The sequence below is a fragment of the Nomascus leucogenys genome, chromosome 8 (assembly GCF_006542625.1).
Source record: "Nomascus leucogenys isolate Asia chromosome 8, Asia_NLE_v1, whole genome shotgun sequence".
Lineage (NCBI taxonomy): Eukaryota > Metazoa > Chordata > Mammalia > Primates > Hylobatidae > Nomascus > Nomascus leucogenys.
In genome coordinates this window covers 2,424,485-2,438,951 of record NC_044388.1, presented here as the reverse complement: position 1 = coordinate 2,438,951, position 14,467 = coordinate 2,424,485, and positions in this window count along the sequence as shown.

Genomic DNA, 14,467 nt, shown 5'->3' with positions numbered 1-14,467 from the left:
GATGGTTTGAACCAGGGTGGTAGCTGTACCGGTGGAAAGAAATGGTCAGATTTTTTATAGACTTGAAAGTAAAGCTGATGGAATTTCTTGATAGTTTGAATGTGGAGGGTGAATGAAAGATAACTGCAAAGTATTTGACTTGAGCAACAAAGATGGTGGAGTTTTCACTAATTGAAATGGGGGAAATGATAGGAGGAGTAGGTTTGGTGAGGGGGAACTGGAAAGGGAAGGTCAGGAACAAGTTTGGGCCATGTTGAGTTTGATTTGCCTTTTGGGCATCCAAGTAAAGATATCCACTAGGCAATTGGATATATATGAATTTGCTCTTCAGACTCATATATGTCTTATTGCGATTGCACCCTACTGGGGCTGCAAGCCCTCAAAGCCTTCATGGCCAGCGTTCCAGCTGTGCAAAGTAACCTTGAAGCCATCATGCCTGCGACAAGCAGCAGCTCTACTTATTAATTTATGCAATTTGGCAATGTAAATTTGGAAATCATCGTCATATAGGCACTATTAAAGCTAGTAAATTCTTTTTCTTTTTAATTTTATGTATTTATTTTTTTGAGACGAAGTCTCACTCTGTCGCCCAGGCTGGAGTACAGTGGTGTGATCTCGGCTCACTCCAAGCTCCGCCTCCCAGGTTCACGCCATTCTCCTGCCTCAGCCTCCTGAGTAGCTGGGACTACAGGCACCCACCACCACGCCCGGCTAATTTTTTTGTATTTTTAGTAGAGACGGGGTTTCACCGTGTTAGCCAGGATGGTCTCGATCTCCTGACCTCGTGATCCGCCCGCCTCAGCCTCCCAAAGTGCTGGGATTACAGGCGTGAGCCACCGCGCCCGGCCAAAAGCTAGTAAATTCTTTTTCTAACTCATTATGCATTGGGTTCCTGTTGTTTACAACCAAGAGGTAGAGTCCCTGTCTTTCCAAACCGTTGAAACCCTTTCCTGTGAAGCTCAGACTCTTCTAATCAGTGAACAAATTAATCAGTTCACATCTTATCCCCTTTCTTCCTCTCCACTTCTTACCCTAAATACGTGCTTTCCCAACTGCTGTGGCAGACTCTTCTAAGCAGAGGGATTATAACAAGACTGTAGACTTCCACTAGACAAAAGTTGAGAGTTCAAGAAGGGAAATAATTCACCATTTATCGTGGATGCACAAGGAACATCTAGCAAAAAGAAGAAACTCGATAGGACAGTAAACAGCAGTGTATTCACCTTTTTGTGGTCTCTTGGTCCCTAACCTTTTAATTCTGTTTTTGCTTGCCTCAAGCATAACCACCAGATTTATATACTCTAGAGTCTTTGGGGGTCTGCTAGATTACTTCTTTCATTGTTAACTCCCTGCTCACCCACCTTTAATGCTTACTTTCTATAGGATAAAACTAAAACTCCTTACTCTGATATTTGAGGGTCTATCTCCAAACTCTAATGTCTTCTAATCAAATCAACCCTTTGCTTCAGCTGGAAAGGTCCATCTCCAAACATTAGTTGCTCATTCTTATGTCTAGCTTTGCTCTTTGTGGTAGACAGAATAATGGCTCCCAAAGTATCCATGTCCTAATCTCCAGAACCTGTGTATATGTTATCTTACATGGCAAAAGGGACTTTGCAGATGTGATTAAGTTACAGATCTAGAGATGAGAAGACTCTCCAGGTGATCTCAATGTGATGACAACAGTCCTTATAATAAGAGGAAAGGCCAAAATGAGGGAGGGGGATGTGATGTCAGAAGCAGGGGTCAGGGTGAGGTGGGGCCATGAGCCAAAGAATGCAGTAGCTTCTAGAAACTGAAAAAAGTCAAGGAAACAGATTCTCCCCTCAATCCTCTATAAGGAACATGGCCCTGTCAACACTTTAATTTGAACCCTGTTAGACCTAATTTCAGACTTCTGATCTCTAGAACTATAAAATCGTAAATCTGTGTTGTTCTTAGCCACCGTTTGTGACAATTTGTTAGAGAAGCAACAGGAAACTAACACATTCCTGCTGCATCCCTGGATTTCTTCTTCCTTCTACTCCATCTATCCAAATCCCACCCAGGCTTAATACAATCTTTAGGTTTATTGGGTGCTTATGTGCAAAACATCTGGCTAGATGCCAGTAGATAAAGAAAGAATGCAAGATGAAAAGATGAACAAAAGACCTGCTGCCAACTTCAAAAGAGCTCCAAGTCTGGGGCAAGAGAGGCAAGGTAGAGAGGAGGAGTGTGGACCCAGTTTGAAGGAACCATGTGAGATCGTTGGTATTATATTGGTGGGTACCAAGTTTCAAATCCCATCCTGGAGTTTTCCCAAATTCAAATGATCATGACTCTTGTTTTCTCTACTTTTCATTTGGAACTTGTAGATATGTAACTTTTGGTTCCTTTACTGCCTTGTGCTGTTTAATTTTTTTTTTTTTTTTTTTTTTGACAGAGTCTCACTCTGTTGCCCAGACTGGAGTACAGTGGTGCAGTCTTGGCTCACTGCAACCGCCACCTCTGGGTTCAAGTGATTCTCCATCCTCAGCCTCCCAAGTAGCTGGGATTACAGGTGTGCACCACCACATCCGGCTAATTTTTGTATTTTTAGTAGAGACTGGATTTCACCATGTTGGCCAGGCTGATCTCCAACTGCTGACCTCGGGTGATCCACCTGCGTAGGCCTCCCAAAGCTGTTTAATTTTTTGTCTATGTCTTGTCTGGTCTGTGGAGCTTATTTGTTTATTTAAAAGTATATATATCCAGTCCTCTTTTGTTTCAGGTACTAAGGATAAGGAAGATCCAGCTATGAATAGGTGTCTTTGTTCCCTGTGCTCACAATAGGGCGAATAGGAATCCAAAAGCCTCTCAAACTAATGTTTACAAAACAGTATGGTAAGTGTTGTCATAGAGGGGCATGCCAAGTGCTACTGAGAGAACTGGGGAGGGGATGACACTTGAGCTATCGTTTAAGGGAGAATAGATGTGCCAAATGGAAAAGAGAGAACAGTGTGATTAGAAGGTGATGGAAGGATGATCAGGAAGGAGAAAGGGCATTCCAGAAGGGGGAACGATACAGGTGAAAATGGATTGTTTGAGCAATAGTAAGAATCCAGTGAGGCTGAAGAGTAGGGTGTGTAGCAGGAAGAGAGGAGATAAATCTAGAAAGACAGGTCAAATCAAGTTCAAAAAGAGCCTTGTGCTAAGCTAAGAAGTTTGTCCCCTTTTTTTTTTTTTTTTTTTTTTGAGATAGGGTCTTGCTCTGTCACCCAGGCTGGAGTGCAGCGGCACGATCTCTGCTCACTGCAACCTCAACCTCCTAGCTCAAGTGATCCTCCCATCTCAGCTTTCCTAGTACCTGTGGCTACAGGTCTGTGCCATCATGCCCAGCTAATTTTTGTATTTTTTTGTAGAGATGGGGTTTCGCCATGTTGCCCAAGCTGGTCTCGAGCTCCTGGGCTCAAATGATCCTCCTGCCTCAGCCTCCCAAAGTGTTGGGATTATAGGCACAAGCCACCATGCCCGGTTGAGTTTGTCCTTTATTATATAGATAGTAGCATGTCCTAGACAGTTTATAAGTAAGCTCTGTGGAAAAATTCCTTTAGGAGCATTTGAAAATATAGAGGGTCTACAGAAACGACATAGAGAAGATAGAAGCCTGAACCAAATCAGAGCAGAGGGATGAACAGAAGTAAAGTTGGGGAAGGAGATATACCTGAGATACAATCAACCAGACTTCATTGCTTATTACATAATAATACTGACTAGTAGGGCTGGGTACGGTGGCTCACGCCTGTAATCCCAGCACTTTGAGAGGCCGAGGCAGGCAGATCGCTTGAGGCCAGGAGTTCGAGACCAGCCTGGCCAACATGCTGAAACTCCATCTTTACTAAAAATAAAAAAAATTAGCCAGGTGTGGTGGCTAATTACATTTGTAATCCCAGCTACTTGGGAGGCTGTGGCAGGAGACTCGCTTGAACCCAAGAGGGGAAGGTTGCAGTGAGCTGGGATTGCGCCATTGCACTCCAGCCTGTGCAACAGGCTGTGGCAGGATACTCGCTTGAACCCAAGAGGGGAAGGTTGCAGCGGGCTGGGATTGCGCCATTGCACTCCAGCCTGCGCAACAGAGTGTCTACTATAAAGACACATGCACATGTATGTTTATTGTGTGCACAGTGATCATTTGCAATAGCAAAGACTTGGAACCAACCCAAATGCCCATCAATGATAGACTGTATAAGGAAAATGTGGCACATATATACCATGGAATACTATACAGCCATAAAAAAGATGAGTTCATGTCCTTTGCAGGGACATGGATGAAGCTGGAAACCATCATTCTCAGCAAACTAATAAAAGAACAGAAAACCAAACACTGCATGTTCTCACTCATAAGTGGGAGTTGAACAATGAGAACACCTGGACACAGGGAGGGGAACATCACAAACCAGGGCCTGTTGGTGGGTGTGGGGCTAGGGGAGGGATAGCCTTAGGAGAAATACCTAATGTAGATGACAAGTTGATGGGTGCAGCAAACCACCATGGCATGTGCACCTGTGTGACAAACCTGCATGTTCTGCACATGTACCCCAGAACTTAAAGTATAATTAAAAAAAAATCACTAGTATTATTATAGTGTTTTACAATTTTCAATATTTTTTCACATCCATTACCTAATTAGATCTTTACAACACTATACAAGGGAGATATTATCATTATCCTTATCTTATAGATGAGAAGGCAGATTTTAAAAAGTGAAGTCATATGAACAAGACCACCTAATGAGTCAGTGGTATCCCTGGCTCTGAACCCAGGCCTTGTTTCAGAATTCCATGCCATCTGATTCTCTAATGAGAAGTGAGGAAGTAAAGAAGACTGAAGAGTTTAGACCAGCTTAAGGATGCCCTGCCTTTAGCCTCTAGGGAAGCTCATAGGTCAACTGCTTCCCCCTCCTTACTGACAGCACTTTCAAACTCCAGCCTCCACCCCTCTCCTACCCATCGAAGAAGCTTCTACATTGTCCCTACCTCCTAGTCTAGCACCTAGTCTTTAGAAACACACATCTCCTCTCCTCATCTCTTTCCTAGGAGGGTGTGGGAGAAGTGTGAACACAGATATTTAAGAGTTTTACTTAATTTGCCCTGGCAAATTATTACAGGCGGTGGCTCACACCTGTAGTCTCAGCACTTTGGGAGGCTGAGGACGGAGGATGACTTGAGCCTAGGAGTTTAAGACCACCGTGGGCAACATGGTGAAACCCCGTCTCTACAAAAAAAATACAAAAATGAGCTGGGCGTGGTGGCATACGCCTGTGGTCCCAGCTACTTGAGAGGCTGAGGTGGGAGGATCACATGAGCCTGGGAGGTCTAGGCTGCAGTGAGCCATGACTGCACTACTGCACTCCAGCCTGGGGGACAGAGTGAGATCCTGTCTCGAAAAATAATAATAGTAATAAAATAATTTTCCCTATTGCAGATAGAATGCTCTTCCCCTTTGCTGGCCAATTCCTACTCATCTGTTAAAACCAAGCTTAGAGATAACCTCTTTGATGACATCTCTACCAAGTCTGAGAACATCTCTGTGAGCACATAGTACTCGAACATATCTCTGTCATCATACCATGAAATCATCAGGTCACGTAAGCTCCTTCAGGGAAGGTAGGTATTCCTGATGTCTAGCTATAGCACCCACTCCATGTCTGTTACATGCTTGTTAAACAAATGAATGCCTTCCCACAGTCCCATTTTTCCCACATGATAAGATGTTTTTTGTTTTGTTTTTGTTTGTTTGTTTTTTTGAAACAGAGTCACTCTGTGGTGCAGGCTGTAGTGCAGTGGCATGATCTCGGCTCACTGCAACCTCCACTTACGGGGTTCAAGCGATTCTCATGCCTCAGCCTCCTGAGTAGCTGGTATTACAGGCATGCGCCACCATGCCTGGCTAATTTTTGTATTTGTTTTTAGTAGAGATGGGGTTTCACGATGTTGGCCAGGCCGGTCTCAAACTCCTGGCCTCAAGTGAACTGCCTGCCTTGGCCTCCCAAAGTGCTGGGATTATAGGAATGAGCTACTGTGCCCAGCTGAAGATGTTGGATTCTTTATCATTCCTCCCAGATACATCCTGACTGCCTGTATCACTCAGGATAGTTGGAGGGGATTCGGTGCAGAAAACAGAAACCCCTGCAACTATCTTTTTTTTTTTTTTTTTTTTTTGAGACGGAGTCTCGCTCTGTCGCCCAGGCTGGAGTGCAGTGGCGCAATCTCGGCTCACTGCAAGCTCCGCCTCCCGGGTTCACGCCATTCTCCTGCCTCAGCCTCTCCGAGTAGCTGGGACTACAGGCGCCCGCCACCACGCCCGGCTAATTTTTTGTATTTTCAGTAGAGACGGGGTTTCACCGTGGTCTCGATCTCCTGACCTCGTGATCCGCCCACCTCGGCCTCCCAAAGTGCTGGGATTACAAGCGTGAGCCACCACGCCCGGCCATCCCTGCAACTATCTTAGGGATACAAAGAGTTAAGTGCTTACGAAATCCTTCAGAAAGTCTAGAGGAGCGGCCAGACGCGGTGGCTCACGCCTGTTATCCCAGCACTTTGGGAGGCTGAAGCAGGTGGATCACGAGGTCAAGAGATGGAGACCATCCTGACCAACATGATGAAACCCTGTCTCTACTAAAAATACAAAAATTAGCTGGGTGTGGTGGTGCACACCTGTAGTCCCAGCTACTTGGGAGGCTGAAGCAGGAGAACCGCTTGAACCCAAGAGGCGGAGGTTTCAGTGAGCTGAGATCGTGCCACTGCACTCCAGCCTGGTGACAGAGCAAGACACAGTCTCAAAAAAAAAAAAAAAAAGTCCAGAGGAACTAGCTCTGAGTTGAAACTCCAAGAATGACCACCAGAACAAGGTAAGAGTGCTCCAACAGAGAAGCTGTTACCTCTACCACTGTCAGGGAGGGTGAAGCACCTGAAAGTCTCCACTAATTGGGTTTAAGAGTCAGTGGCTGCAGCTGTGATCCAGGGCGCTAGCAGCTGTATCAGGACATTGCCACTGCTACACTCTGATGCAACCACCTCTTAATATTTGCAAAGCTAGAGACCTCACAGTATCACTGCTATAGAAACATGATACATCTCTACAACCTTGCTTGGCCAGGAGAAATAGTCAAAGTAGCAGGGTGATTGGCCTTTGTCTCACTTCTGCATTCTATTATATATATTTTTTGAGACAAAGTCTCACTCACTCTGTCATCCAGGCTGGAGTGCAGTGGCACAATCACAGCTTACTACAGCTTCGAACTCCTGGGCTCAAGCAATCCTCCCATCTCAGTCTCCCAAGTAGCTGGGACTACAGACATGTACCACCACGCTGGCTAATAAAAAAAAAAAAAGGTTTGTAGATACAGGGTCCCACTGTGTTGCTCAGGCTAGTTTCAAACTCCTAGACTCAAGCAACCATCCTGCCTCAGCCTCCCAGTGTACTAGAATTACAGGTATGAGCCCAGCCTCACTTCCGCATTCGAAATCTCACCCAAGTACATGTGATTGGCTGTAAGGAATTCTGAGACATATAATCCTTAGTTTTTAGCCTCTTCAGGAAAGTATGCTAAAAGATGAAAATGGATGCTGAATGCTAATCAATCATCCACCAAATTGCTTGTCTGAAAATCCACCCAATTGTCTTATCATCCACAAATGAGTCTCTTCCTCTACACCTACACCCCTTGTCCAGTACCTGCCCCTGTGGCTGGTTTAGTCTCTGATTCTTGCCCTTAGTCAGCTCCTTCAGGCTACGGTTTGATCTTTTCTGCAACTTGGTTTAGGCAAAATGTCTTAGCTATGATTCCAGAAGCACAATCCATAAAAGAGCAATTGATATACTCTATCAGAATTAAAAATTAATGCTCTTTGAAAACTACTGTTAGGATAACTAAAAACAAATCACAAGCTAGGACTGGGAGGAAATATTGCAAATCACCTATCTGACAAAGGATTTGTATCCAGAGTATATAATGAACTCTCAAAACCTGGCTGGGTGCAATGGCTTACGCCTGTAATCCCACCACTTTGGGAGGCTAAAGCAGGCAAATCACTTGAGGTAAGGAGTTCGAGACTAGCCTGGCCAACATGATGAAACCCCCGTCTCTACTAAAGAATTCAAAAATTAGCTGGGAGTGGTAGTGCGTGCCTGTAATCCCAACTACTCAGGAGACTGAGGCGGGAGAATCACTTGAACCCGGGAAGTGGAGGTTGCAGTGAGCCAAGATTGCACCAATGCACTCCAACCTAGGTGATAGAGTGAGACTCCATCTCAAAAAAAAAAAAAAAAAAAAACAACAACAAAATAAAAAGAAAACAAACACCCAACTCAATAGCAACAGGTATTAAGCAGCCTCTGCAAAAAAAAAAAAAAAAATAAGAAGAAGAAAGAAAAGAAAAGGAAAAACAAACAGCTCAATTAAAAATAGGTTAAAAAAAAAAAAAAACAGCCAGGCATAGTGGCTCATGCCTATAATCTTGACACTTTGGGAGGCCAAGGCTGGAGAATTGCTTGAGCTGCTTAAGTCCAGGAGTTGAGGACCAGCCTGGGCAACAGTGGGATCCCATCTCTACAAAAAAATTAAAAATAAAGTTAGCCGGGTCCATGGCACACACCTGTAGTCCCAGCTACTTGGGAGGCTGAAGTGGGAGGATCACTTAAGCCCAGAAGTTCAAGACTGCAGGGAGCCATGATTGCACCACTTCACTCTAGCCTGGACAACAAAGTGAGACCCAGTCTCAAAAAATGATAGCAATTTTTCAAAAATTAAGAATAAAATAGGCCAGGCGCGGTGGCTGACGCCTGTAATCCCAGCACTTTGGGAGGCTGAGGCGAGTGGATCACGAGGTCAGGAGATCGAGACCATCCTGGCTAACACGGTGAAACCCCGTCTCTACTAAAAATACAAAAAAATTAGCCAAGCGTGGTAGCAGGCACCTGTAGTCCCAGCTACTTGGGAGGCTGAGGGAAGAGAATGGTGTGAACCCGGGAGGCGGAGCTTACAGTGAGCTGAGACTGAGCCACTGCACTCCAGCCTGGGCGACAGAGCGAGACTCTGTCTCAAAAAAAAAAAAAAAAAAAAAGAAGAAGAAAATAAAATAAATTTTAAAAATATAGGGCCAGGCACAGTGGCTCACGTCTGTAATCCCAGCACTCTGAGAGGATGGGAGGCTGAGGCGGGCAGATTGCTTGAGCCCAAGAGTTTGAGACCATCCTGGGCAACATGGCCATACTTGGTCTCTACAAAAAGTACAACAAATTAACCAGTAGCACATATCTATAGTCCCAGCTACTCGGGAGGCTGAGGTAGGAGGATCACTTGAGCTTGGGAGATCAAGCCTGCAGTGAGCTGTCATCACACTACGGCACTCTAGCCTGGGCAACAGAGTGAGATTCTGTCTGAAAATAGTTGTGTGTGTGTGTGTGTGAGAGACAGATGGTTTGGATTTCAGTGTGTTTCATTTCTGTTAGCTGCTTTTTCTCATAACCATTGGCCAGAACAAGATCAGTGCATTTGAAATGAAAAGGAGGGATCAGAAGGAGGGTTATAAAAGTAGACAAGGAAAGGTGGGAGATATTGGCAGGGGGCAATGGCTCACACATGTAATCCCAACACTTTGTGGGGCCAAGGCTGGAGGATCACTTGAGTCCAGAAGTTCAAGAACAGCCTGGGCAACATAGCAAGACCCTTTCCCTACAAAAAAAATTAGCCAGGTACAGTGGCATGCACCTGTAGTCCCAGGTAGGAGGCTGACATGGGAGGATCGCTTGAGCCCAGGAGGTCAGGTCTGCAGTGAGCCATGATTGTGCCACTGCACTCCAGCCTGGTGGCAGAGCGAGAGAGAGAGAGAGAAAGAAAGGAGGGAAGGAAGGAGTGAGAGAGAGAGAAAGAAGAAGAAAGAGAAAAAGAAAGAAAGAGAGAAAGGAGAGAGAGAAGAAAGAAAGAAAAGGGAGGGAAGGAAGGAGAGAGAGAAAGAGAAAGAGAAAGAAAGAAAAAGAAAGAAAGAAAGGCCAAGCACGGTGGGTCATGCCTATAATCCCAGCACTTTGGGAGGCTGAAGTGGGCAGATCACCTGAGGTCAGGAGTTCAAGAGCAGCCTAGCCAACATGGTGAAACCCCGTCTCTACTAAAAATACAAAAATTAGCCAGGCATGGTGGTGCACGCCTGTAGTCCCAGCTACTTGGGAGGCTGAGGCAGCAGAATCGCTTTAACCCGGGAGACGGAGGTTGCCATGAGCTGAGATCATGCCACTGCAATCCAGCCTGGGTGACAGAGTGAGACTCCGTCTCAAAAAAAATAAATAAATTTAGACGAGGACCTCGAGTTCATTCCCAAGTTGCTTCCACTGGTTCTCCTCTCCATCCTTGTCCTGGGCTGAGGGATTTAATCTGCTTTTTATCTCTCACTCTGCCGCACTGCTTCCTAACTTTGGGAAAGCAGATCTGTGGCTATTTTCCTACCTTCCTCCCCTCTACCTTCTTACTCTCCCCACAGCCCTTAAAGTCAAGTCCAACTACCATTTTCCTTTAAAGGTTTTATTTATTTGTTAAAAACCACAAAACTTTGCAAAGTTACGTTTACCAATACATGCCAATTCTACCACAAGAGGCAGCATAGCATAATGATTAAGAGCATGGGCTCCAGAACAGTCACCAGAGCTCAAATTCAAGCTCTGTGACCTTGGACAAACTGAATGAGCCTTTTCCTCATCTGTAATGTAGTCATTGTTCCTACTTCCCAGGGTGATTGCAAAGATTAAATGAGTTAATATGTTTAAAACATCTTGAACACTATCTAGCATCTCACAACCAGAAAACACTGTGAAGAAAACCCTTACAAATAGAGCTGAGGAAGACCTTAAAGAAAGGGTTCTCACGCATGTATAACTGATAACAAAAAAGATTCTACAAAAGCCACAGTTTTGCACAAAGGCCACCACAACCTTTCACAAAAAAATACTGCTGCAAAGACATCTGCCCAGCAACTGCTTGTCCAACCTCAGACTGGTGTCGCCCTTGTTATTGATCTTTGTAACCAAGGATAATTATTTCAAAATAATTACGTAATCCTCATTTTTTCCTTTGAAAACCTTTGTCTTCCTTTACCTTCCTGAATATGCATATAGGTTACTGTGGCACATGCATTCTCATTGCAATGCTCTATTCCCAAATAAATATCATTTTCTTTTGGGAAGCCTCTCCTTGTTTGTTATTTAGGTTGACATATGCATTTAAATGACTCCTGTGCCTTTTCATGGCTTGATGGCTCATTTCTTTATAGCACTGAATAGCATTTCATTGTCTGAGTGTACCACAATTTATCCATTCACCTACTGAAGGACATCTTGGTTGCTTCCAAGTTTTGGTAGTTATGAATAAAGCTGCTGGAAACATCCACGTGCAGATGTTTATATGGACATAAGTTTTCAACTCCTTTGGATAAATACCAAGGAGCATGATTGCTGGATTGTACAGTAAGAGGATGTTTAATTTTCTTTTTTACAATAATTTTAACTTTTATTTTAGATTCAGAGGGTACATGTGCAGGTTTGTTACATGGGTATATAGCATGATGCTAAGGTTTGGGTTACAATTGATCCCATCACCCAGGTAGTGAGCATAGTACCTGTATTAGTCTGTTTTCACACTGCTGATAAAGACATATCCAAGACTTCATGAAAGAGGTTTAATGGACTTACAGTTCCACGTGGCTGGGGAAGCCTCACAATCATGGCGGAAGGTAAGGAGGAACAAGTCACATCTTACATGGATGGCAGCAGGCAAAGAGAGAGCTTGTGCACGGAAACTCCCCCTTACAATACGATCAGATCTGATGAGACTTATTCACTATCAGGAGAACAGCACAGGAAAGACCTGCCCCCATGACTCAACTACCTCCCACCAGGTTCCTTCCACACGGGAATTGTGGGAATTACAATTCAAGATGAGATTTGGGTGGGACCATATCAGTACCCCAATAGTTTTTCAACCCTTGCCCCTTCCCTCCCACCCCCTCTAGTAGTCCCCAGTGTCTATCGTTGCCATCTTTGTGTCCATGAGTACCCGATATTTAGCTCACACTTACGAGAATATGCAGCATTTGGTTTTCTGTTCCTGTGTTAGTTCACTTAGGATAATGGCCTCCACTCGCATCTATGTTGCTGCAAAGGACATGATTTCGTTCTTTTTTATGGCTGTGGTATATTTAGTTTTCTAAGAAATTGCAGAACTCTCTTCCAAAGTGGCTGTACCATTTTGCATTCCCACAAGCAATGGATGAGAGTTTCCATTGCTCCACATCTTTACCAGCATTTGGTGTTGTGAATGTTCTGAATTTTGGCCATTCTAAGAGGTGCACAGTAGTATTTAATTGTCCTTTTAATTAGTATATCCCTGATGAGATATAATGTGGAATACCTTTTTTATAAATTAATTTTTTTTTTGAGTCAGAGTCTCGCTCTGTCGCCACGCTGGAGTGCAGTGGTGCAATCTCGGCTCACTGCAACCTCTGCCTCCTGGGTTCAAGCGATTCTCCTGCCTCAGCCTCCCAAGTAGCTGGGACTACAGGCACCCGCCACCATGCCCGGCTAATTTTTCGTATTTTTAGTAGAGACATGGTTTCACCATGATAAGGCCGGGTACGGTGGCTCATGCCTGTAATCCCAGCACTTTGGAAGGCTGAGGTGGATGGATCACAGGAGTTCGAGACCAGCCTGGCCAATATGGTGAAACCCTGACTGTATTAAAAATACAAAAAAAAAAAAAAATTAGCCAGGTGCGGTGGTGGGCGCTTGTAGTCCCAGCTACTTGGGAGGCTGAGGCAGGAGAATCACTTGAACCCAGGAGGCGGAGGTTGCAGTGAGCCAAGATTGCGCCACTGCACTCCAGCCTGGGCGATAGAGCGAGACTCCGTCTCAAAAAAAAAAAAAAAAAAGAAGGGCCGGGCGCAGTGGCTCACGCCTGTAATCCTAGCACTTTGGGAGGCTGAGGTGGGCGGATCACAAGGTCAGGAGATCAAGACCATTCTGGCTAACACAGTGAAACCTTGCCTCTCTAAAAATGCAAAAAATTAGCCAGGCATGGTGGCACGCATCTGTAGTCCCAGCTACTCGGGAAGCTGAGGCAGGAGAATAGCTTGAACCTGGGAGGTGGAGGTTGCAGTGAGCCAAGATCACACCACTGCACTCCAGCCTGGGCAATAGAGCGAGACTCTGTCTCAAAAAAAAAAAAGTTCTTGCTTCAAAAAAGTCATTAAAAAGGATTAAAAAACAGCCTATGGAAGGGAGAAAAGTATCTGCAAGCTATATATCTGATAAGTATCCAGAATATATAAAGAGCCTTTAATAACTCAACAATAAAAAGATAACCCAAGTTAAAAAAAAAATGGGCAAAAGTCTTGAAGACATTTCTCCAAAAAAGATATACAATGACCAATAAGATACTCAACATGATTAGTCATTACGGAAATGCAAAGCAAAAACACAGTGAAATACCACTTCACATCTAATAAGATAGCTATAAAGAAAACCATGGGTAATAAGGAATGTTGGCAAGGATGTAGATAAATTAGTGACCACAGAAACTGCTGATGAGAACATAAAATGGTACAGCCACTTTGGAAGACAGGTTGGCAATTCCTCAAAATTTAAATCTAAAGTTATCATATGGCCAGGCACGGTGGCTCATACCTATAACCCCAGCACTTTGGGAGGTGAGGCGGGTGGATCACCTGAGTTTGGGGGTTTGAGACCAGCCTGGCCAACGTGGCAAAACCCCGTCTCTACTACAAAAAATTAGCCAGGCCTGGTGGCAGGCGTCTGTAATCCTGGCTACTTGGGAGGCTGAGGCAGGAGAATTGCTTGAACCCAGGAGGCAGAGGTTGCAGTGAGCCGAGATCGCACCATTGCACTTCAGCCTTGGTGACAGTGAGACTCTCTCAAAAATAAAATAAAATAAAGTTACCATATGATCCAGCAACTCTACTCCTAGGTATATATCCAAAATAAATGAAAGCATATGTCCACACAAAAATTTGTACATGAATGCTCATAGCAGCATTATTCATAATAGCCAAAAAGTGGAAACAAACCAATGTCCATCATTGGACATTTAATGTGAATGGACCAACTAAATGTAGTATAATCATACAATGGAATATGATTCAGCCATAAAAAGGAATGAAGTACTGGTACATGCTACAACATGGATGAACTTTAAAATATTATGCTAAGTTAAAGAAGTCAGATACCAAAAGCCACATATTGTATGATTCTATGAAATTTCCAGGATAGGCAAATCTAGAGACAGAAAGTAAATTAGTAATTGTTGGGGTTGTGGAGAAAGAGAGAAGGAAATTAACCCTGCTAACGAATGGAGGGATTTTTTTGCAGGGTAATAAAAATGTTTTGGGGGCTGGGCATGGTGGCTCATGCCTGTAATCCCAGAATTTTGGGGCATCAAGGCGAG